Here is a 27,074-nt window from a genome sequence, read left to right as displayed (position 1 = left end):
ATGGCTACAATGCCATCTTCTCTATGGTATAAACTATGATCCACGTTGCCTACGATTCTCCTAATGGCCACGTCCCCGTTTCTGTCGGGCAACCATTGACCCCTGGCCACCGAGTACATGTTGGGTTCCATGGCCACCAGAAACTTGAAATTGCCTCTTGTGGCCATTTCTACCAACAGATCCACCGATAGCCTGCTCCTATTATTATTGATTAGAAATATCTTACACATGATTTTTGTTACAACTTGTATTGGCAGTTCTATGTGACGTAGATCCGCAGTCAAGGCATCTCGTTGCTTCTTTGCAATCTTTAATAACGTGTCCCGGTCTGCCGCAATTGAAATATAATTCTGAACGATCTGGACCTCTACATTCTCTCCTGCCATGCCCTGTATTCCAGCAACGATAGCATTTCTCGACTTCTGTGCGTATGTATGCTCTACAGCACACCCAGCCAACCCTCAGCCTTGATGCAATGAGCTTAGTAGCGTTTCTTTGGTTAGTGACCACAGTGGCATTTTTTGTATTGTCATACGCTTCTCTTATGGATGTGATTTGAAAACCTTCACAAACTCCAAGTACTTTTTCGATCGCCTCCTTGATTTCTCTTTCTGTAGTATCGTACAGCAGGTCCTTGACATGCACCACTGTTCTACGGTCGCCTTTGGTTCTAATGTCAACTTGAAGTTCTTCAACCCTATTCTTGAGCAGAGAGGAAAACTCACCTGCTTTCTGTGAACCACTAATTCTGACCTCTAGTTGTTGGTCTCGGCCTTTCCTGATGGATAAGATATCCCCTGCTTCCTCAGCCATGACTTTATCTTTCACTGTTTTTAAGAGATCCGCGTATATTTTTCCCGGCGCCTGTACTACCACAGTCTTACTCTCCGTAACCGGCGGAGTTCCTCTTCTATTCGAGGCAGATCTAGATCTCGCTCTTCCATGCTCACTTAAATTGGGGAGAACCATTCTCGGTAGGGTCTTCCCTTTTCTCATGAGGTATATCACAATTTTCTTAATTATAATACCCGATGGGCCGTTGGGTACCACAAAGACTGCTGACTCTGATTTTCCCACTACTCTTCTTTGAGCTTTTATTACGTGGGCTGCCATGGCCTTTTCCCCATTGCTGGAATCAAATATAACCGTGTATTTGGTACCGCACGTTGTTATTTTTCCGTCCTCAAGAATTGTTGAATCCTGTAGAACCATAGCACCTGGTGTAGCCCCAGCGTAGTGGCTGCTAGGCCTCAGTCTATTTAAGTCAACAAAATGACAACTGTCCTCCCCTATTTTTGGAGCATTTACTTGGGTTAGACGGTTCATCACCCATGATGACCATCGTGAAGACAGTCTGTCAATTAACTGCTCATCAGACAGATCGACATCGAGTATGTCAGACATCTCATTTCTGTACTGACCTTCTGTCTGTGTGCCTTGGGTAGTCGTATCCGGAGTCTCTTCACTCAGTCTCTGTAATTCTCTGTATATGTCGCTCAGTTCCCTTTCACGTGCCTTGATAGCGGTCACGCTCGATTTGCCGCTCCATTGTCTCAATTGTAATAATGCACTACCTAATTTAGCATAACTAATTTATCCCCTACTTAGCCCTTACTTTTATCTAACTACCTAATTTATCCCCTACTTAGCACCGGTGAAATCTACCTCCGCCTTCCGGCGTACCGAAAGAGATTTTTTAATATCTGTATATTTATACTCGTAAATATGTTTGTTTAATACGCGAGAAATACTTTTTTATAAAACATCTTTCATTTTCATCTCTCATCATTTAGTTTACTTAAAACGACATTGTTTTTTCTTTTTACATTTTCTTAAGTCAAATTAATACAATTATTTCGTAAAAAAAAAAAAAATAATAAAAATCTATAAAAATGTTTACTATTGGCAAAATAAAAAAAACAGACATATTTTTTTGGGAAATATTAACCATAAAAAAAAAAAGGCAAAAAAATATGATTAAAATAATTGAATATATTTGAACATTAAAATGAAATTGTTTGCGTAATGTTAAGAAAAAAAGATGTATTTAAAATTTATAAAGAGTTTACATCACTATGATAGAAGTAAGACTAAAGATAAATAATGCTTACCTGTCTTATTGCGATTTCCTTTTTTACAGACTACGTATAAAATTTTGTGGCACGAAAATCTCCAAAACTACGGGACCAATTTCTCATTGAAATTTAAATATGCTATAGCAGTGTATCTGAAGTTGTGCGTGTGAAAATCTGATGAAGATTGGTCGAGTCATAATTGAGTTACGCTCAGTTTAAGGCCGAAAAAATTTGATCGGGGTAAATTAGAAGCGTGGTTCGTTATGATGCTACAAGTTGGAACATTGACGTTTCTTTATCTGCGATATATATCCTTAGCAATATTTTTCGATCAAAGGTTTTTTTTAGTAAAATTTTAGATTTGAATGAATTTTGAGATTAGAATAGATCAGTTCTTGCGCAGAACTGGGCAAGATTTTTTTTAATCTGTACATGAAAAAGTATTAAAAGAATTAAAAGAAAATTTAATTTAAAAAAAAAAAAACACCATGTTAAAAATCTTTGGTTAAAAAAATAACGTAAGCTAATATCGGCTCATCTTACTGAACTTTTAGGATGAAATTAAAAATAATTGGCATTTACCGTTAAAGAAAATAAATTCAATGTGAAGATAAATGGTGTAAAAAAATGGATGAAAGTTAACACTAAAGAAGACAAAAAGTTAAAATTTTAAATTATAGCAATAAAATATATCTGAAACTCAGGAACTTTTCAATGTAAGACGTAAATTACATTGGATGAGCATAGACCTCAAAAGAATGTTAAGGTATATGAAAACAGCTTTTAGAAAAAAAAAATTATTCATATTTTAAAACAAACAATTGTGGAAAAGAGAAAACTTCTTTCAGATATTTATATACTTTGAAACACTTTTGAAGCGAAGATCGGAACTGAAAACCTAAAAAATCATGGAATTTTGAGGATTTTGAAATATGATGGGTGTATAAGATGAATATTGATAATCAGATAGGTGGATAGTATATAATCAAAAGGTTTTAAGATGAATCGGAGAAAAAAACTTGTGGTAGAAGTTTGCAGTCGGATAAAATTGTAACAGATAAAGATTATAATTATTTTTTTAAATATTAAAAATTTTGAACGACTAATTTCCAAATTTGTATAAGATTATACATCTATAAAATATTTTCGAAGCTAATTTTAAATTTTACCTACAGCACAGATACCGGTGGTAGTTTGGTTAATAGCGCCCCTCTAAAAATGGTTAGGAAATTCCTATAACATATTAAAGGAGTTTCCTAAACGCTTTAAGACAATAGTAGCATTCTCCATTGAGGGGAACTAGGCAAGACGTAAATTATCGATGATTGGCAACTCTTCTACGAGTTGATCCCCCTTCTCATCTTTTATTTTTTCTTTCTTGTAAGAGTGCCATGAAGATTGGCTTACCCGCCGCCCTGGTTTCATCTTTGGTATTATTGTGGCGCCTTCTAATACAGGAGGGCAACCAATTCTGTATGTGGAATTTTGCTTGTAGAACTAATCTAAGAGATCTATATTCTATGTGACGGATAGACAAAATACTAAATTAGCGGTCAAAATGGCCACTAAGTTAAGCCAGGCCTCCTATTCATCATAAAATATAATTTAATCAAACTCTAATCTGCATAATTAGATCCGAAAAGTTCTTCTATAAATAAAACTTTCACTTTATTTTGAAATAAAATGATGTTTTTTTTTTTTATATCTTTAAAAAGTGTTTATAACTTTCGTCATGCCGATTAAGGGATTACATTCATAATGGAAAGATGTATGATGTAAAAGATGCACTGAAAAAAAACATTAATCCAAAATAAAGTAAAGTAAAATATTTGGTGGGTACCAAATCCATGTGACATATAAAGTGACTTATAAAGATTATAACAAAAAAAATGTTTGGTCTTTTCTTTTAATTTTATTTTCTAGCTTTGGGATGTTTGTTCAAAACGATTTTATATTTAATTATAATAAATAAATAAATGTGATTTGATTATTATAGTAGGAAAATTAATTTTTCTTTATGTAATACTTTTATTGATAACCCACCGATATCTTATCAAAAGACAAAATAAGATATCCCACGAATGAATACAATTTAAATTTTTTCATTCATTACCGTGAAACTTTCACGATGAAAGTAATTAGAATTTCCCCACGATCTTATAAAACAGCTATTCTTAGATTAATTATCGTACGTTAATATTTTACAGAACAGTCTATAAAATTTCACATGTCTGCGTCTATGAATACTTCACAGATTAAGTGAAGATTAATATTTTTTTTAATTGTAATTTAATAATTAGACACCGTATTTCATTGTAATTTATATGTTTAATTAAACTTTAAAAAAATAACAATAATAAAATTACCTAAACGGAATAAAGATACAACTTAATATTAGTACTAACCAGTTACAATAAAGAAACTTAAACAAAAAAATAAAGCCGAATTTAAAAAATGCCAAAACAGTAAAAAATTATATTTCTTTAAAATTCATAAAATATCGTCGTTTACAAGTTGTCACAAACTTAAAAAACAACTTACTGACTCTTAATTTGGCGACAATGTCGGAATGTATAAGTTTGAAAAATTGAAAATGTTTTTTTTTTCGTTTTACCCACTATGGACTACGTTATTTTTCAATTTTTTTTCCACACTCCTTCATCATTTCTCAGTGTTTTTCTTTTCTTTCTTCTCTCCAGGTATACTTACTCCGTTGTTTTTGTTTTTCTGGAAACCTTTGATGTTTTGCAATCTCTTTCTCAATGGTGAACGTTCTTTGACGTCTTTTTGTTTAATTTGCAGTTCTTCCAATGTCTCTTTTAGCATCTCTGATCCGATTTTTATTGGTTTTTAGATGTTTATAGTTTTTAAACAGACTCTAAGGCTTCATTCTTTATAGGTGAAAAAAAAATGCTATTCTTCTTTTTCCTAATTATATCCGATATTTTCTCAGTGTTTACGTACAGTTCATTATTGTGTCTTCTTCTCCATCTTTGACGGGCTCTAGGACCTTTCTAAGTATTCTTCGTTCTTTTGTTATAGTTTATCGATTAGAGATGCTTGTTAAATGTTAGAGATTCAGCTGCATACGGTGCTTCCGGATAATTACTGTAACGTAATATCTTAGTTTAGCGTTCATCGATATTATTTTCTTTTTTAGTTAATCGATAGGCTAGTTCCATTTTATTAATTCTTGACTTGGTGGCTTCTTTTTCAGAGATGATAACTTCAATTATTTTCCCTGGGTATTTGGATTATTCGGTTTTGTAATTTTTTTATATGCCATTATTAATTTTTTGGGGCTGATTTGATATTCGTTAGGAATTCTATTTTGTCTAAAGAGATCTGTAGTCCTGTATTTTCTGCGTGTTCTTTTAGTAAGGGTATGTAGCTTGGTTGCTGTGTCTATTGAATTCGATGTGTCAACCAGATCATCTTCGAACGCTAAACAGTCTATTGTTAGGTTTTTTCTTGTTCTCAGCCTACTTTTGTGGCAATTTTTTTTTCTATCAACGTTTTCTTCACTCAATAATAATTTTTCTAGTTCACAGTCAAAAAGGAGAGGTGATTCCTCCTTAGAATTTCATTTTGGATCTGTATTTGTTAGTGTTTGCTGATGAGTTCTCTTGTTTTAATATCTAGGTTGAATTCTTCCAGGATTTTAGATAAGGTTCCTCTACAAAATGAATCGTACGTTTTTTTAAAGTCAACAAAGAAGACTACCTAGTTTTTGGCTCTCAGTTTGAGATATGCAATAACACATTTTAAATTAAGAATCTGTTCCGCGTAGGAGCGACTAAAAAGCAAGAAAGACTAAAGTATTTTTTATTTTTTATTAAGTTATCTTATTTTTATGTAAAATATGAGAAGAACCACAAAATTGAAGTCCCAGTTTGTAAATCAGCTGTTCGCAACAAAAAAGAAAATGAGAAACTTGCACCTTAATGAAAATAAGAAACGGAATACTACCAAACAATGGAAGAGACGGCGATCAAACGTGAGCTAATGTCAGAATGAAAGTTTTAACCCTAAGTGTTCCAATTAGTTTTAAAGATTTTTCCGAGAAAATATTTTGAATATCAAAATAATATCAGATTATTTATTATTACGCTATAGCAACCCAATACTAAAAAGTGATAACAAAAGCTTATAGTAGTCAACATAAGTAATGCAATTTTTCGTTTAAAAAATCTTTTACTTAAGTAGTTTGGAAAATTTTACAAACGGGATCACTAGTGGAATTCTTTATACAAAATAACAAAAAATTTATCAAAATCAATCCATTTACTGAAGAGAGATCTCAGTAAAACCTTCTTATTTTTAAAGCCACATAAAAATTTTTATTATTTTTTTTTGTATCTTAGTTCGTTTCTGAGTGTAGTTTTGAATTTCAAAGCGTATAAACTTTCAAATCTATATTGATAAAAATGACTGATTTATAAAATTAAAATTCAAACATTAATTTTTATAAATAAAATTTGCTTTTTATATATTAGATCCATAATCATGAAGATTATAGGCTATTTCTTATATATGAAACGCCAGTCGGCTCAGAAAATTGAATAGCAATTTTCAGGAATAACAAAGTACATCATGCTAGTTTTAAAAAAAATTAGGAATGGTTTCGTGTTGCTTTCTTCACTTAGCATAATATTGCATGTAATTATGCATTTAGCCCACCGAAATGTAGGTGATATTCGGCACGATAAATAACACCATTTTGTACATCACAGGGAATAACTGCAAAACTTACATCATTACTCTTATAGAAAAAGATATTAGAGAAGGATAATATTCTAATACATTACGTAATAGACCTGAATTTTTACAATATTTAACTCGTAGATTGTATGTATGTAACATAAAAGATATTATTTTCATCATGACTATAGTTTAACCATTACAAAATTGTGAAAGAATTATGAAAGTATAGCAGAAATAGTTTAGGTTCGCTGGTGATGATATAGCACAAAAATGGTAACGTCGAATTTTTGGAAAGTCTTTTTCAGTGATAACTATCATATCTGTAAGTGCTACTTGTTCCTAATCTATTTTACATGTGCGTCACAGTCTTCAGAAAGATTTGACCGAGACAGAAAATATAAAGTAACAAATTACAAGTAATTTATACCATCTATTATAAAACAATATTTATATACTTTACAGCGTTTCCATTCAATCGGGAGAAAGAATGACTCATTAAGAAATTTATCTTTTATTTTAAATTAATTTTTAGTTATTTAATGATAGATTAAAATAATTAAACAAGGGTAAAAAGGCTTTATTTTATGAAATTTATTTATACTAGCAACAAATAAAAATTCTAAATAAAACTTTATCTAAAATATCGTTACTCGAACTCCGCTTGCGACTGCGTATATATAACCAGTAATTATAAGATAAATGTGAAATCTCAACAGATCACAGGTAAAGAGAATAGTTTTATAATCTCAGATTAAACTATAACCCAGACCGGTTAGAATCAATTTTAAAAATTAGATGGGTCAAACCATCCACAATTTCAATGTCAAGTTTGTTAATCTCACCTCCTGTTATACAGCATTATATAAAATAAAATTCATTTCAGCCTTCGGAATCGGAACAAAAATACGTTTAAATTATTTAAACTGCTTGTACACAAGTAGCTCTAACTATCTACGGCAGTGAAAAGGTTAATTGGTCTTGAATTATTCAGTAAAATGAAAGATTTTTTCTTATTAAATCCTGTGGATGTATTCAACTTTTCCATCGGAGATATAACATTTGACCCCCAACGTTAAAGATAGTGTACGTTTTAGCTAATGAAAATTTACCAAAGCCAGGACCTTTTTTACGATTCTGATTCAAACATTAGTGAAGGGTAATGCTTTATTAGTTAATAATAAACGTAAATAAGCGTAAAATTTTAGAATGTGCAACTCACGGATTTTAACATTTAAGATACTCATATCATCACAGTTTTAATCCCAGACGTATTAGAAATTTATCGGAGTGTAATGAAAGAAAAAACTTAGGTTGGCCGGTAGATGAATTACAAGAGAAACTTGTAGTTTTGGAAAATGTTCTATTTTATACGGAAAACATTGGTTTTGCTAAAAAAATAACATCGCCGGAAAAAATAATGGATATAAATATATACTGCTTACTCGGTTTAATTTTTATCATTTCTTTACAAGTGTAGAGTCGAGACGGGAGTTCGACAGCAGTTTTGTCACAAGCTCGAAAAATTTCCGGGTTTGTACTATTATCCTAACTTCACATTTCATTGTATTCAATCCTTTTTTCTAAATTACTGTAAAAAATATATATATATCCTGTAACATAATTACTGAATAGCTGAATTTCTATACAATATTATTTCACAACTATCTCAGTCTTATTCGAAAATTATCCGAATCTGCTAAGAATTAAATGGTAATGTAAAATATAATCACAAAAAAAATATTGGAAGTTTATAATAATAATAATAATAATAATAAAAAATTGATAACCCTGTATTTATTAGTAAAAATTGTATTATTTTTCAATGCTGAAATTTCGCACGGTAGAGACTGACATGCTCACTTGTTAGCTTGCTTGTACGTATATCCCTGATTATCGTTCAGACTGTCATTCGCTAGTTTCTTATTTTATTGTAAAGCTTTTATCCAAAGTGCCCGTATATGTTTAATACGTAATCAGTTTATTTATCATTTTCATGAATATTCTTTTCTCTCTTTTTTTTAGTAGCTGTATGTAAACTTGGCTGTTACGTAATCCGAAGTACCCGCATTTATTTGAAATCGGTTTTGTATATATATGGATTGTATATATAAGTACCGGTATACATAGAATACCGTCTGCATACATCGTAACAGTGTGTTCACTATAGGAACATAATGTATAGTGAACATCATTATTCTCAGAGAAAGCACGTGTCAGTTGTGTCTCAGGTACTTTACATCCATCACATACATAAGAAAGACTGACATAAATATTGTAAAGCAACAAATTACTTTTATTTCTTTCTATCGAGAAAATGCATTATGTTACATATATGCCTGTTAATCAGTAAGCGATATGTATATTGTTAAAATCTGTAACAATTATTATTATTTTTTTTCAATTAGAAATGTTACATTCATCGTAGTATATTATTATTTTAATTAAAAAATATGTATTATTACGTAATTATAACTCTCTTTTACGTTTTACGCGAAAATACTTTAGTAAAATTATAGAAAATCAATCTTAACTTATTTTTGTAATGAAGAAAAAACGATTTTTATGGAAAGTTTAATATATTTTCCTGAGTAATTTTTACAGTTAAATATTATCTTTTAAAGTAGTTATTATTTACTTAATGCCTTATCATAAATTTGATTTTAAAATATTTAACATAAAATAATCTTTAATAGATAATTTAATTTTTTAATCTAGGGATTAAATCAAGGCCAAATATATCTAAAATTAATAATAATTATTATTATTATTATATGAAATATACGAATTCCTCTCGTATCTGTTAACATGAAATTAACCAAAAATAATAAAATAAGCGTTTTTTTTATTTATTAAAATATTTTGTTATATTTAAAGTCTTCTTTTATTTTAAAACTCAGAAAGTAATTTCGATTTCAGCTCTATCTATAACAAATTTCTGAATTCAGTAATGTAAATTAATTTTTATGTTTAGAGAAACTTCGGATAATTCGAGTTGATTTCATCATGAATAATAAAAAAAAAAACAACTGAACGTTTGGTTATTAATTATTATACAAGTCCATAAAAACTACTCTATTATTAAAAATAGAAGAAAAAATCTTATGTTTTCGTATTAACACAACACGAACGTAATAGTAACTCGTACTTTTGCAATTAATTTTTTTTTCTTATAGAAATCTTCGTTAATTGGATAAATAAACCATATATAATAATATCCAACCCAACGGAGTAAAAGGAGTGAATTTTATCTGACTGAAAGGAGTATATTAGGTTGTTACTTTTCATTTGCGATTCTCAACGTTCCCATATACTCAGGGGTACATAACAAGGACGTTAGGAATACGCAGAAAAATATACATATGTAATAAATTAATATCGGTAGATTAAAAAATATCAGAGTTCTATAATAATTATTCGAGTTTAAACTGTAAAGTTTATTCGCGTTTTTTTTAACTATTATATTTTGTTCCATTTTGAATGAATGAAATAATCATAAAAATTTGTTAGTATGAAGGATAGAATTTACGGAAATGTACTATCGAAAATGAGGGATTATCTTTATAAACTATACAAATAGCATAGATGTTTTGCTCGGATTTAAATGAAAAATCATATGTTTCTGCGAGGTGAAATTGTTCAAACCACCGGTTCAATAATCTTTTCATAATTTTCAATAAGATTTTCAGATCCTGGACAATATACGATCGGAAAATTTCACATTCTTTTCTACTGTCTAGTTTAGATCTATTATATTTACTTTTTTTTTTTTTTAATCATCTATCAGTTGTGTATATATTATAATGCTTTGTATAACTTTTTACGGAAAAATTTCCTTCGACGTTGTTGCCGATTATTATAGTTTTTATTTTATTTTTTTGTAAAGTAATTTATATAAAAAAAAAAACTTCTTAATGGCTAAAGCCATGAAATACATCTATACACAACTTTGTCCAAAAATGAAAAAAAAAAGAAGAAAACAATGTCTTAATTTTTACTACCAGTCATCTCGGGAGAGAATATCCGTAACCTGAAAACTTGTGTTATCGATTGAAAAAAAGTTTATCCTCGTCCTCAAAGTTAAAAACGTTGAAAAAGAGGAAAAGACAGACGGATTTGATTAGAAATTAAGAGGTGAGAGAGTCACTAACGAACCGTAGATTATCTCTCGGATCGTGTGAGTGCTGTCAGCAGTTAAAAAAACAAGCGTCTATCCCTTACGTATTTATATGCAATTTATTATTTTATTGTAAATCACAGTTCTTTAAATTTTCAGTACAATAACTAAATTAAAAATTAGCGCCAAATATTTTTTTTTTGTATTTATGCAGTATTATATTCATCGGTTATTAATTGAAACGGCCTACTGCCTCGTATTAGATCTCTTTTAACCTTTTCATGAGTAAATTTCAAAAAAGCTTGTATTACGAACAACTTGATGAAGTAACAACCGGTGAAAAAACAAATACGTTTTCAAAAGAATCATAATAAATTAACAAGTAGATTCAAAGAAGAGTAAAATTTTCCAATAAAATAATTTTACAGGTACAAAAAATACAGGTACAAAAAATAGCACCAAAAGTGTAACAGTCAATCGTGTGGCAGTAATTCACAATACTTTGCTGTGGATACGTGTAGATACGAAAAAATGCAGAAAAAAAAATTTTGCTATAACTTATAATTACATCTTTAATAAATCAATTTTAACAAATTTTACATCAAATATCAATTTTTTATGATTAAGTGGATAAAACACATCTAATTAATTTTTTTAACTCACTCCCACGACGAACAAGTCAATTTTTAATTTAAACAGAGCAAGTACAAAAACTGGAAATTAATAATTCCTTCTCTTTCCAGCGTTTAATTATTAAATAATAAAAATAATAACAAATAGGTTAATTGTTATTTTCCCGTGGTATTAAATAGTTGATTTTTTTTATCAATAATCTCTATGTAAATAATAAAAAAACATAATACATAATTAAAACTGAACACGCCAGATAAATAATAATAATTATTAAAATTTAAATTTACCCTTATTAAAAAATTAATTTAAAAAATAAAATAAATAAATAAAAATTAATTTATTATAAAAAAGTTCCTTTTTTAAAATTCATATTAACAACTCAATAATCCAAATTCTCCATACCCAAAATAAAACTTTTTGAAAAATAGAATTTAAAATTAATATTACCGGTAGATCAAAATTCAGGTACTATTTTCATAAAAATTAAAATCACAAATTACTTATTTGTAGAAAGGAAGATTATAATGGAGAAAAATGGAATCTCGCAGACAGCTCGAAATTAGGACTTAATATCATTTTAATTAATACACAATAGTTAAAATATTTTTTAAATTACCTTAAAAATTACATTAAAACGAACATTACAAAAAATAATATTTCGTGTTTTTACAATAAAATTTTAACGTAATCTATTTTTTTTTGTTGAAATATAGCAAAAAATTCGTTTGTTTTAACCGTGATTACTTTTGAACCATCAAAGGGCGGTGAAATTTTCTAACCAGATTCCTGACATTACGCTACAGTAAACAGATCAGCATAGATTTTTGTTTACGAGTCTGAACTAACGGAGGTGTTTATATTCCAATATTATGATTAATGTTCGGTCTGACATCAAAAAGCATGTACTGCGGGAAATTTTTCGGCTGTCAATAATATATATATATTTGTGAGTGTTTGAATGAATTTTAATATAAATATTTCATTTAATTTGTGTCAAATAATATTTCAAATAAAGCAATTCGTTCATAAAGGATGAGGTTACTCTTAGGTAAAATGGTAATAGCTGATTTTTTGCTCCTCTTAAAGGTTTTTTCTTTCCTTAAGGAAGTAGCAGTAATCCTTTAATTATCGAAACTAGGATTAGATATCAGTACGTTGGGACAGTTAAGAAAAAAAAGTGGCATTTGAGGTCATGTCATCTGCAGTAATTCTTACTCGCTTTGGCCTACGTAAATCAGTCGAGGTAGTAGTGCTGCTAGTTCTGTTAAAGAACATAATCTTCACAAAGCAAGAACCCTGAATGTTTTAAGTTAAGGAATATTATATTATACAGATAACATACGCCCCAAATTCTACGGAATGTTTGGGCCATAATGTTGCATTATGTATTTCGAATGCCACTGAATGATTTGAGCCGTAGAGATACTTATTCTCATTTCACCCACTTCTATTCAGAAAATCAGTTATCTTTCATTTCAATGTACTTCATTTAAATATTACCTGAATTTTGGCCCATCCGGGTACGCCTATAATCTAAACTGTGTGTGTTTCTTTTGTTTATTCAAGGATCTTTATTTTAATATCACTACTGTCTAATTATAAGAAAAATAAATAAATAGAAAATAACACATATGCTACATTACCTATTCAGAACTATTTCTAAACAACTATTTGAATCCGGAAAATTTATATACAACTGGGAGGAAGACTACATGATCGCTCTCTCTCTCTGTCTTTATCTGATAAACTGTTATCGATTTTAAGATCATTAACTCATGGTAACATACCCATATTACATACGCAAGAAGACAAAACTTTAAATCAAAGCTTTTAAGCTGATGTGGTTACAAAGATTTAAAAAAAGTATTAATCAGGCTAAAGAAAGATAACATTTTCCAAAAACATCTGTAGGATATGTAAAAATTAATTAGTGATGAAGTCATGAATCCCTTTTCTAGTTTTCACATTAATTAAATTCGGTAATTTTATTTTTACATATACAGAATTGTGAAAAATGTGTTTTATCTGAAAATCAAATTCTATTTTATAGATGTTTCAAGATAAAATTAAGTCGTTTATTAATTTATTCCTGATTTATAATTTTTTACCTATAAAAGATATAAACATATTTAATTATTTATAAAAATTAGTTTTCAATTTATTTACTGCTTTATTATTTTCTGCGTTTTCCTCCGATGAAGAAAACATTTTTATATCGACGAATAAAATCATATATCAGTAATCGAGAGAGTAAACATTACCTTCTTATACCCAAATAATGTTTTAAAATGTGTTTTTAATCTGAATATGTATATATATAGTCGTTTTGACGAAGAAGAGACATCTGCGAAAGCGCTAAACATAAAAGAAAAGAAAAATAATGAGTGATAAATAAATGTCAAAATAAATTTTTATAAATAATTATGCTCTGCTCCTAGGATATAATTTGCTAGACTAATCCTGAACATACTTAGAAATAGGTTAATTATAAAGTTTTACTGAAAATACAGGCATCACATTTTTGTCAACCGGTCCCACGACATGAGTTTTCTAGCGACCTCAATGGAGTGACAGAACCCTCTTTGGGAATCATTTGTCTTGTTTGATCTGATTACAAAACAAATATAACATAAAGGGGTAATTAGAGGTGTATTATTTGAATAAGAATTCTGTACTTATTGAATGCGTAGCGAGTTTAAACATATTAACCATTACCTAGACTCATAATCTAAATACGATGTATGTTTGTTAAGTACGTTCTGATATATGTCCGCTGCAACTCGACTATAGCCGTTTCGCGCATTTGCAATGACCAGCTATATCAATTGGCTTGTTACATACGCCATTACGCGATTGTTAGTCTTTTTTACAATTTCTTGTGCGTGTTTAAAATGCCTATAATATAAACCGTACCGCCGATTGTAAAATACGTACTGTAATTCGTTTCTTAGATGGAAGAGGTACACGAGCGGCCAAATATTCATCGGAAGATTAGTTTATGGGGAAAACGCTATATTTGAAGGAATGGTGAGAAAATGTTAGCGCATTTAAACAGGGCCGTAAAAACGTGCACGGTATGGCACGGAGTGGGCGACGTCTGTCAATACTAATGACCTGGTGCAGAGTTAATGAAAAAGTCCGTGGGAATGGATGATTTACGATTTCATCATTATGTAATGAATTTCCTACGAAACTGTGTCGGTACACTTAAATTATCAGAAGCTTTGCTTACGCTGGATACCAAAAATGGTGACCGAGTTGCACAAAAACAAAACTATAACCAGTGTTTTGAATTTTCTCACGAGATACACAATTGTTACGGTGACGGGATATGGGTGTCTCACGGTTCACCGGAAATCATAACAACAGTCCATCGAATGAAGACACTCAACATCTCCCAATAAACTGAAGTTCAAGCAAACAATGTCAGCCCAGAAAATCATATGGACTGTTTTGGGACAGACAGGGACCGTTTCGTGTCGATTTCTATTCTTGGGTTGAAACGATAAATTCCGAGACATATTGTGAGATCTTGACTAAACTGTGTCGCGCAATCAAAATTTCTCCGTACGGGAATCATGCTGCTTCACGACAACGCTCTGCCTCACGCGGCTCATCGCGTCCAAGATTTCATCTCGTCATTTGGCTTGGAACAAATAAATCTACCCACCGTAAACAACAGACCGAGAACCCACCGACACCACTTGTTTCTGCTTTTAAAGCAGCACTTCAACGGTTAGCATCATGACAACGATAATGACGCCAAAACAGCCGTTCAGCAACAGTTATTTTCTAAGGGGTAGATTTTTATGAACCAGGAATGCAGAAGCTGATCGAATATAAGGGCTAAATATTAAAGCTGATCGCTTTAATATAGGGGGAAATTGTGTAGAATTGTAGGTTAAGATCCAGGCTTTCAGATGAAATTAATCTTTTACTAGATCGTGGATACCAGTGTTCTTTGGTGGTTGGGTTTCAATTAACCACACATCTCAGGAACGGTCGAACTGAGACTGCACAGGACTAAATTTCATTTACACTCATACACATTATCCTCATTAATCCTCTGAAGAAATACCTGAACGGTAATTCCCGAAGGCTAAACAGAAAAAGAAAGAAGGTGAAAATAATCTCTTTTAAAAATGTTCTAATTTTTTATATCAAAACGGTACTTACTTAAAACAAAAAACCATGCTTCGTATGTTCTAAAGCTTTCATACCAGTTCCGCCTGAGAGCAAAACGTGTCTAATAGCTTTATCATCACCGTAGTAGATGTCACGATTATGAATACTGTCAGCGACAAACTGCAGACAGATTAAGAAATATTCAGTTGCGCCCATATATCCCCTTCTGTTCCATAGAAAAAAAGGTGTTTTAATATCATTTAACAAACCGTACGCAAATTTCAAAATTCTTATGAAAATTATTTATGTTTGATGCAAATCGTGATTTAACAGGAATAAAAATTTTCAAAAAAAAACATTTTTTATTTTTAACAGTTTTATTTTTTAAGCTATACTAGTTTTCCTGGCTATATAAATGACATTGATTTAAATATCTATCTATTATAAATTTAAATATCTATTAAATATATATATATATATATATATATATATATATATATATATATTTACGAAACATTTAAGAAATAGGAGTATTTTAATGAAATTTTAAAATATTCAGTTTTTACAATATTTCAAGAAAATCTACATTTATGCAACTGTTAGCAAAACTACGTCATTTATACAAGGTTTTAATCAAACCAGTAGTAGTAGTTATCAAGTTTTAATTTAAAAAAAAAATAATAAAAAATAAAATATCTAGCAAAATTGAAACCTTTTATTTATTTTTCTGAAACGGATTAAATAAAAAGAAAAGAAAAGAAAATAGCTGTGATAATTTTAAATTAATTACAATTTTTTTTTTTAGTAAATATTTATTTTTTTTAACATTATCCATAGAAAAAGGATAGTACTTTCGATTAATGTAAATATTTGAGAAGTCTTTTATATCAGCTGTGAAAAACGCCGCAATTTAATAATTTAAGTCCGCAGATCGTTTAACAATTTAAAAGGTTAAAACAACTGCAGTTATAAAGGAAACTGAATTACCGATAAAACTCCCCAAATATCATTAAAAAATCAACGATTTAAAGCTTAAACATAAAGCCTATAAATCAGCACTATACCAATATACATAGGCTCCCACCATTATAAATGATACAGAGTGAACACACATACACACATTATATTTAATAATAAATGATTTAATGATTTTGTTTACGTAATTAAGATAGAATTAACGAGCGTTATAGTTTATCAAACATTACGTATTAAAAAAAAAATCACAAAATGACTTTATTACTATATTACATCACGGTTTAAATGTGAAAACTTCTATTTTATTTATTTAAAAAAAAAAGATGATAATAACTAATATTTTACTATATACAGATTTTTGCAAGGTCTCGGGACATTTTAGTTGGGATAACAAGAAATAATATTTGGGCAAAAAACATAAAATATACGTCTGACACATTTTAAGATAGATCTATTAATTATTATTCAAAAATATAATAAGCACATAAATTAATGTCAGATTGCAAATTGTAATCTTTCTGCACGTTCTTTATATACGGAACACAGTACAACAAATTGTTTAGTAATCAAAACGTTTTTAATTTTGTTTCTTTGGCGATAAATTAAAATCATTCATTGCAAAGTTCATGAAAAAAAAAAATGTGTGCATGCTAAATGAAGTTCAGTATATTTAAATAGCCGTAAGTTGTAAGTTGTAGTCGAGAACCAGTTAACATTTATTTTCCTTATTCGTTTGGTTTGATGAATTTCCAATCAAATATGCGCCCAATCTCTTAGCCTCAACATACGGTACCTTTTACATCGTACATCCTCAATTATCTATTTTATGTACTGTAATATTTATCTTCCTTTACTGTTTTTACCATCTGCATTTCCTTCTACTACAATTTTTTTAAAGAAATTTATTTCTTTTACCTAAATATATGTTTAATACCAACATATTTCTTTTCTCCATCATAATCGCTCTTCTGGTTTGTCACAGTCTACTGTAGACGTTATCCTTTCTTTGTTTATCATCATGAATGCCCTTCGACCGAATAAAAAGAATGAATAAAATAAGATTTTACCCAAATGAAATTGATCTCAAATGAAAGGTTTTTGTAGAATTCTAAAGGACCTCAGTCAACCGAACGATCAGTTATCTGAATAAACGAGAGAACGGCTTTTTCTTAAAAAGTAATTACTCTTTTATTACAGTACGAAATATTTTCATATTTAAATTTTTATAATTATTTTATGTCAGTGATTTAATTGTATTAGAATCTGAAATATTTTTTTTTTTTTGTATTGGTCTAAAGAGACGGATTAAAGCATAAGAGTGGTACATTAACAGAAATATATAGTACCTGTGTAGTATCCCTTCCCTTTTTGCATACACTAATAAAAAACGACACCAACGAAACTAACTGTCGAACTATTGCGGCTATCGCTAATAGTTTGACAAATATTCTGTAATCGCTGCATAACATAATCAATCGGAAAGAATCCGAATATAAATAGTAAAGAAAAAAATTGAATAATGGTAGCATTTTATACAGTATATTACTATATACATTAGGTATTATAAAAAATAAAAACTTTGTTATGTATTACGAAAGAATATTTATAAGTGCTTCACTCAACGAGCCGTTTAACTGTTTTGAAAGCGGAATGAAATCGGTGAAACAGCAAAAACTTTATCCTGATACTTTGAAAAGTTTCTTTGACTTTTCAACAACGTAAAAATCTACACTACAATAATATATTTAAACAATTATAATTTTGAATAATATATTTTCTTATCTTTAATCCTAATTTTTTTAAAAATTCATTCCATTAATATAATCAAGTTTACAAATGCAGATTATAAGTGTAGTTTCTTCTATATTCAATCGTTGATAGTGGAGGTTCTAAGATAGATAAATACAGAAACGAGTTTACATAGATTAACCGCAGGGTTAATTTTAAGTTTTTACGAGTATTTTACATATCCCTACAATGTGCACGGTAGGTACTAATCCGATCGAATCTCCCCGGATAATCGACGTCTAATTATATTGTCCATAGAATATTATTATATATATATATATATATAATATATATAATATATATAATATATAATTATAATATATAATATATAATTATATATATATATATATATAATATATATATATATATATATATATATATATATATTATATCCGGTTATACTAATCTTTTGTTGGTACATTAATTTTGAGCTCCTTTAACTCCAGAATATACATTTTTCATAAATAGGTAACAAATATTTCGTTTTAGTTAAATATGTGAATAATTGGTGTATTATGATTTTAAAAAAGAGAGAATGATGGTTTACTGTAAACACATTTTTTTTACAAACTAGAAAAATCTTAATTATTTAATCTGAAATAGTGATATATCAAACAAATCCACTAATATCTTTTTAATAATTAACATTTTTTAATAGTTTTTATTTTAAACAAACAGTTCGTTATTGAATTCAGTATGTATGCAAACATTTTCTGTCTCGGATTTTGTTTACGGATTCAGATTAATTACCATTAGAGGATAACAAAAATACACGAATGGTCGCGACCGGGCGTCAGGTTCGCCTCAAAATGGCCGCTAAAATAAAAAATAATCATTCCTCAATAACGGTGTAAGCTACCAAATTTGGTTCAAACGCACTAATGTAAGGTTACTAAAATGCATAAATATCAATTTTTTTACATCAAGTGAAAGACCCCAAAATGGCAAAAAACTAACTTTTTAATAATTTTAAAAATGCCATAAACCACCAAAATACGACATAAATAAATTATATTAAGTTAGCGTATGTAGCGTAAGAAGGAGTTAGAGATAATAACTTTGTTAGAAATGAATTAAAAATGGAAAGAACAGTAATAATAATAATGAGAATGTTCATTCGGGAAGTTACTAAACTTTCTATTGATATTTTTAACAGGATTAAAAAAAAAATATATGTATACGCATAATTATATACACACGCAATGTAAAACAAAGGTAATGAAATGTAACAGAAAGAAGGATAATGAAGAATTAAATAACAAAATAGGTAAACACGAAATACCATACGTGGAACGTGAAGTTGGTAGAAAGGGAAAACTACAGAAGACAAATATTGGAATATGTGAAAAAGATAATCGATGTAAGAAGTGTTACATATATTCAGGTAAAAAGATTAGCGCAGAATAGAAAGGATTGTAGAATAGCATCAAACCAGTCACGTCGAATTTTATCGATCCATAAAAAAAAATATGTTACATTTATATTTAACAACTTAAAATTATTTGTAGAAAATAAATATTATTAAAATAGATATTTTCGTATTATTTACTTAAGACAAACTTCAACTGGGTCAATTTTATTTATTTATTTTTTTTACGAATACATTTTCATTTTTGTCATAATCAACTGAATTGTATAATTCTGTACAAACTAATCAAATACATTCGAGTATTTATTACTCTCCTAAAAAAAATGACACCAAAAATTAAAATCAAGATTATTTACAACAAACCTTTTCTAATTATAAATTCCTATTGTACTATAGATACTTATTATGTTAAAAAAGCGATTAATTATTTTTAAACATTTTTTTATAATTAAAGATATATAAAATGGAGAAAGAAATATTTTGTAGTTGTTGATAGCGGAAAAACTTTTGAATAAATGCATAAATTAATTATCTACGTCAACTAAAAGGTGCACACACACCCATTTACAAGCTGATGATAACACTAAATGATAAAATATAAAAACAGTCTAAGAGCATCAAGTAAAAAATAGTGACAATACGTTGTTTTTTTTTTTTTTTTTTTTTTGATCTAATATAAAGATTAATGGAAATATATACATGGGAAGAAATACAAAAACTTTTTAACAAGATATTAGTGGCCTCTTGCTACTCTGCAGCGTTATTATTACAAAGTACGAGTATATAAAAAATCGTTTTATAAAGGTTTTTATATATTTTTAAAAATTGGCTAAAAACCTATTTCATTTACAACACGCTTCACTCCCAACCTCTTGATTTTCTCTTACCATTTTACCCACAGGTAAAATGCGAGCTCAAAACTTATTTCCAGTCAATCCAGACGTTCTACTGGAAGGATCGGGCTGATTTTTTTTTATTCTATTCTGAATGGCCCGTAAATACGTCACCAAGCACCGATAGACCTTAAAAGTGGTTTTCCTGCGAGTAACAACCTCGGAAATTTCCTCAATTAAATAATAAATAAGGATTCTTTCAGAAATTCTCAAATAAGGCTCATGTTTGGGGTCTAGTAGAACCCAGACGGATTGGAAAAAGGTTTTTAATCTAATGTTTTTAATATAGAGTGATTCATGCAGTTACCGGTGATTTCTGAGCTCATTCTACTAACGAAAATAATGAAAGAAATTCAAATAAACACGGGTCCGGAAACGCTCAGTTAGCGAGTTACAGCTAGCGAAAGATTTCACTCCGATTCCTGGGCAGATTGAAATTCTAGGAACCCAAATTAAGGGGTACACTTGATGGTTTCTTCTGTTGTCTGACCTGACAAATTGAATAAAACAGGTTACAGAATCAAACATCCAGTAGTTTACACAATATCCGACGTAAAAGAGAAAAAAATTGTCTAAAAACACGTTTTTTTAAGTTTGTAATACAAAAACTTTGTTAAATGACTAATAAATGCGTAAAACTTATTATCAAAACTTGTAGAGAATTTAATTTTGAGAAAATTTATCTAAAATAGCCTAATAAAAAACAATTCTATTAAATCTTTTAATTTTACACTTATCTTTAATAAAACACTATATTTTGTATCATTGTATTTTGCAGGAAAGCAAACATGCAAACACGCTTTGTACGCGTATGCCTTCGTTTCACTCGATAAATGCTAGTAATGAAATCAAATCTCTTGAACTTGTATTTATGTTTTACTGGACTGTTTTACACCAATTTTCTCAGAATTAAATTCTCTACAAGTCTTGATAAAAAATTGTACGCATTTATTAGTCATTTAACAGTTTTTGTATTGAAGCTTTAAAAAAAACATGTTTTTAGACAAATATTTTTGTTTTACGTCGGATATTTTGATAACTACTAGTATTATGATTCTGAAACCTATTTTATTCAGTTTTTCAGATCAAAAACAATAAGAAACCATGAAATGTACCCCTTAATTTGGGTTCATAGAATTTCAGTAAGGTTTTATTTTAGTCTTTGCCCAGGAATCAGAGCGAAATCTTTTGCCAGCCGTAACTCACTAACGGAGAGTTTCCGGACCAATGTTTATTTGAATTTTTTTCATTATTTTCGTTAGTAAAATGAGCTCAGAAAGTACCGGTAACAATAAGTGAATCACTCTATATAAGATTTTTAAAGCTTCCAATATGTCAGGAGTATCATTAAATTTAGAAGACGTATGAGTTATGTTTTCCAGTTTTGTTTCTAGGCGTGTGCTACATTTTAGGAATAATACTCCGATACTCTTTGCTGAGTAAAAATTTATATTACATATATCATTCAAAATCAATAATACTTCTGTTACCCACTCTCATGAAATATAGGTTGAACAATAACGCAGGTATATATTTTTTTTACAATATTCGAATTTTAATTTGAACCATTTATATATTCTAACAATAATTTTTCCGAAATTAGGCTTATACTTATATATTATAAGTATAAGCCTATACTTATAAGTATATAAGTAAATTTGACGGTTGTAGGTGGTGACTCTCTTTCTATTTTTTCTACTTTATGTTTAGCCTCAGGAACCAGCGTACGGTATTATACTTCAGAGGATATGTATGAATGAAAGTGAAGTGTAGTCTTGTACAATCTCAGGTCGATCATTCCTGTAATGTAACGTTAATTGAAACCCAACCACCAAAGCACACCGGTATACATGATTTAGTATTTAAATCCGTAAAAAAGTAACTGTCTTTACTTGGATTTGAACCTTAGAACTTTCGACTTCGAAATCAGCTAATTTGCGATGACGAGTTAACCACTAGACCAGCCCGGTGGGTAGTAGGTGGTGACCTGACACAAGACTGTCACTAGAAAAAAAAATTATAACTATTCCAATGGACAGCAGGATAATCTTTATTTAATCGTTGTAATTCCTCCATAATAAAAATCTACACAGATTTTTTTTACCTCTTCTAAAACAAATGTTGTAACAGTTTTTGTAATTTCAGAGATGGTAGATCTCCCAAGAACATAAATAAAGATTTAGATCTGCTTAAATTAATCTATAACTAATCAATTGCACAGAATAAAATTAAAAAAATTAACCACCTTAATTACGGAATGTTAATAACACAATAGTTACTTTATTAAAATAATTTTTGGTTTTAAAAACCTTTCATTAATGTTATCTGAAAGAGTCTTACTATCAAACTATCACAGAAACTTTGCCTACAAAAAAAAACTTATCGAAACCGATTCATTTGAATAAAGCTCGAGCATAATTTTTATGAAAATCTACACACCGCGCTCATCGATTTGAAAACTTCTTCCTTTTTGTGAAGCTGATTAAAAATTAATAAACAATCAAATTTTTCTAAACCCATTCCGTTCGCGGGAAATCCATCGATTGTCAATCCATCAGATTATAAACGTAAAAAATTGTTTAAGAATTGTTATCTACCGATTTCTGGTTGTTATTATTTCGCAAGATTTATTAAAACTGCTTACAGGGATTTAAGAGACGAAATAAATTTATGACTTCAAGTTATCATTAACAAATAAATACTTTACACACTACATTTTACAACTACACATGACGTATATAAAACACTTAGGAGCCCTATTCTACCGATAAAAATAAAACTAACTGCTTCAACATGTCTAAAACTATCAAAGAAATCCAGGGGAAAACCCAGCTGATATTACAGCAGAATCATAAGATATAAAATTAATATGTAAAAAAAAATTTATGTAGTCAACACGAGTAGATAAAATATTCATAATTTGATTGTTTGTATAATAATTATTATGATATTATTTATATCGATACATCAATATTAATTGTTATTCAATATTTACAAATATATTATATCTACACTAAATACTAATATTATATTACTAGATGTAATACAATAACCATTATAATGTTATAATACGTAACGTTAATAATTATTTTTACTTGAATACAAAACAACAGATATAATTTCAATTGGGATTTCCGAAAACAATTGGTGTTTGTACATTTAAACTCCTATTTAAAAAAAAATTTAGATGTACTCATTCTATAGTGTTTCGCATACTTTTAATTAATTATCAATTTTTATGATTATTTTTTTAAATGTATTTATTTTGCTTTTTTACAAATATATACTTTTCCTCAGTATTTATTGAAATCGAAATGGCCATCTAGTTTTCCAATTATTTTATTTGCATCACTAAATAACAGTGATACAAATATACGTGGGGAAAAAAATTAATAATTGTATAGAATAAAATAACAACTTTGAAAAAGTTAATTGAAAAATGTTTTATTACATATATATATATATATATATATATTATATATATATATATATATATATATATATATATATATATATATATATATATATATATAAGTATTCGTTAAATGATTACGAAGAGGAAATTTAGGTTTAATTAAATGATATTATTATTATTATTATTTAAAAACTCATAGATAGAGTAATATTGTTTTTGTGAAAGTATGTATTTAAATTTAATTTTAAATAAATTGGTCAGGTGATCTCTTTTTTCTATAGATATCAATTTACTAGCGCCGAAAATAAAATACTATATTATTCTTTAGATGAAAAAATATATAAAAATATGTATGTATAAGGATAATAAATATTTAATTAACAATAACGACCAATTTAGCATTTTATTGAGATACTTAAAAGCGAAAAAATATTGTTTGATCTTATCGCAAGTAAATCGATTTGATCATTCCATGAAAATGTATATTTTAAGAAGATTGTCAAAAAATTTTATGTACAACGATACTAGTATATTATTTTTAACTGGAAAATAATTCTCGCGAATAGTCTTGGTACGTCTAGCCGAGATTCCCTAAAAACGTTTTTACAAAATCCTATGAACATTTTGAAAAAATAACGTAAATTTTATGATAGAATGGTATCTTTAATGATAAAAATTGTGATAGATTAAACGATCTTTAAGAAACTGTTTATTTAACGACTGATTTTTATGTTAATAACGCTGAAATTTTAGGGTTTCTCTCGGACCCTTAAACCGATACTCTTTTAAATGCTTATCACTTACTTTTATTAGAAAGCAAACTTTATACCGGTCATTCATCTAAAAAGTAGAAACTTGAAAAAATGTAAGAAAGGTAATTTACGGGTGTAAAGGAGAAATATTTTGATTTCAAAATTTATTGGATTTCAAATATTGTATTACGGTAATGTATGATTTACAAAAAAAAAAAAAATTTTCTTTAAATTGTTGAATGTAGTTCAAATTAAAGCTGTTAATTAATTAAATCATTACAAAAATACAACGCAGTGTGTAGTTATTTGTAATCTCTAGGCCGAAGAACCAAACAACGATAAACAAATTGCGAACCGCCTTCATTATTTATATTTTCATCCGCCCAAAAATTAAAAAAAAAATAATCACGATTTTTACCGATACCACCAACAAATGCAGCAGTAACAACAGAAAAATTTACTAATTAGATTAAAGTGAAAATATTGAATTTTTTATTGGTAATCGGCTGCTACATATTATAATTTATATTACTTAGATTAAATATTATCCAATAATTTAAGGGCCGCTTTTAACCAATTTACTACGGATCTAATATGAGATGCTTCACGTGATGTAAACTTTATTATTGTTTTAACTAAATAAGAAATGTTAAAAAAAGTCTTAGGCTTTCTAATATATATATTTTAAAACATTTTTTTTTTTAAATTAAAAATTATTTACAAAAGAAATAAAAATTAATTAAATTCAGCATGTACATTCAATATTTCCTACATTTTATTTAAGATGTGAAATTTTTCATTTTAAGGATCAAAAAACTGCAAAATATTAAAAAGCATTTTATTTCAGTAATTTAAAGTCGATTATAACTTGTATTATCCGCGTGGAAAAGAATTTAAAAAAAACTCTGATAAACAATAATTAATTTTTTATATTTCATTTATATTTTCTTATAAATTTTTTCTATAGAAGTAATTTTAGTCCGCAAAAATTAAAAAAGAACATATTAATATTATGATAACGAGAATAGTAACTGAATTTTACAAGATCTGTGTCTATTTTATTTCAAACAGAAAAAAAAACAAGAAAAACAGACATAAGGTCTTTTTTAGAAAGAGTTTTTTTTGATCGAGTCCAAAAAAAGAATAAATTCTAATGAAATAAATATTATTCGTTCATATAAATAAAGGTTTGTTTTTCTTTTTTGTATTACAAATTACTTTTTTAGAAATTTAATTAAGTATTCTCTTTTTTTTAATTCTATATATATTCAATTATTCTAACAGTGCAGAAAGAAAAGTAATATAGACAAAGTAATATTGACAAAAAAAAACCGTTACTTCGGATTGAGAGACGTAAAACACGTTATTTGTATTTCAAAAACGAATATCTCCATTTAATAAAATAATTTAGGCCTATATAAAGAACACACACGAGAAAATAAGAAAGACTTATGTTTAAAAATTACCTACAACCAGCAGATTGTAATTAGAGTTTAAAATTAAACGATGTACCGTTGTGTCTAATTTTATTTAATAACGGCCAATAAAAAAAAAATGCTTCTTACAAATTCTTTATTTACGAATAAGTGAACACAACCTTATTAAAAATAAAAATAAATTTTACTCTGCTACTCTATATATATATATATATTTATTTATTTATTTACTGTAATTCTAGTTTGTTTAATATTCAATAACATAGTTTTAATAAATGGTATCTTTAATTTTTTTTCTCGATTTTATAAAAGACATTTCTTTTTTTAATTTAATTCGGTTGAATTTAGAACAGTATTACAAGCAAGTTATGTTTTTACTAAAAAGAAAAAACTGGTTTGGCGATATGAATAGTCTGTTCAACTTTTCCATTAATAATTTTTGTTTACATTTGTATTTATTTTTTTAGTCTGTTCTTTTAATTTACCGAACTGTGATAGGAGAGGACAAAAAATATATTTTTAAAAAATCATTTACATACTTATTGAATTACGTATCAAATTCAATAAAATAAATGATTGTGGAAATATAAAAGCTAATTATGTTAAAAAATTAACGTAATGAAATTATGTTAAATAGTTTTTTTATGTGATCGGATATTAAAATTTACAAGATTGCTACGAAAAGTATATTACAGGAATTTTGTTTTTAATAAAATAAATTTACATTATTAGTAACAGATGTTTTTCTATCGTGAAAGTCTTAAAAGTACGTCAAACAGAAAAAAAAAGTTGAAC

At 28.3% G+C, this 27,074-nt stretch overlaps 1 protein-coding gene across 1 annotated transcript in view; it reads right to left on the bottom strand.

Moving 5' to 3' along the window:
* The window catches only part of LOC142323620 (uncharacterized), a 330,873-nt gene that overhangs the window by 303,442 nt on the left and 357 nt on the right, over window positions 1-27,074 (bottom strand). The window lies entirely within an intron of this gene.

The sequence above is a fragment of the Lycorma delicatula genome, chromosome 4 (genome assembly GCF_047948215.1).
Source record: "Lycorma delicatula isolate Av1 chromosome 4, ASM4794821v1, whole genome shotgun sequence".
Taxonomy (NCBI): domain Eukaryota; kingdom Metazoa; phylum Arthropoda; class Insecta; order Hemiptera; family Fulgoridae; genus Lycorma; species Lycorma delicatula.
The sequence above is the reverse complement of the archived record's forward strand: the minus strand, read 5'-3'. Positions and strand labels throughout refer to the sequence as shown.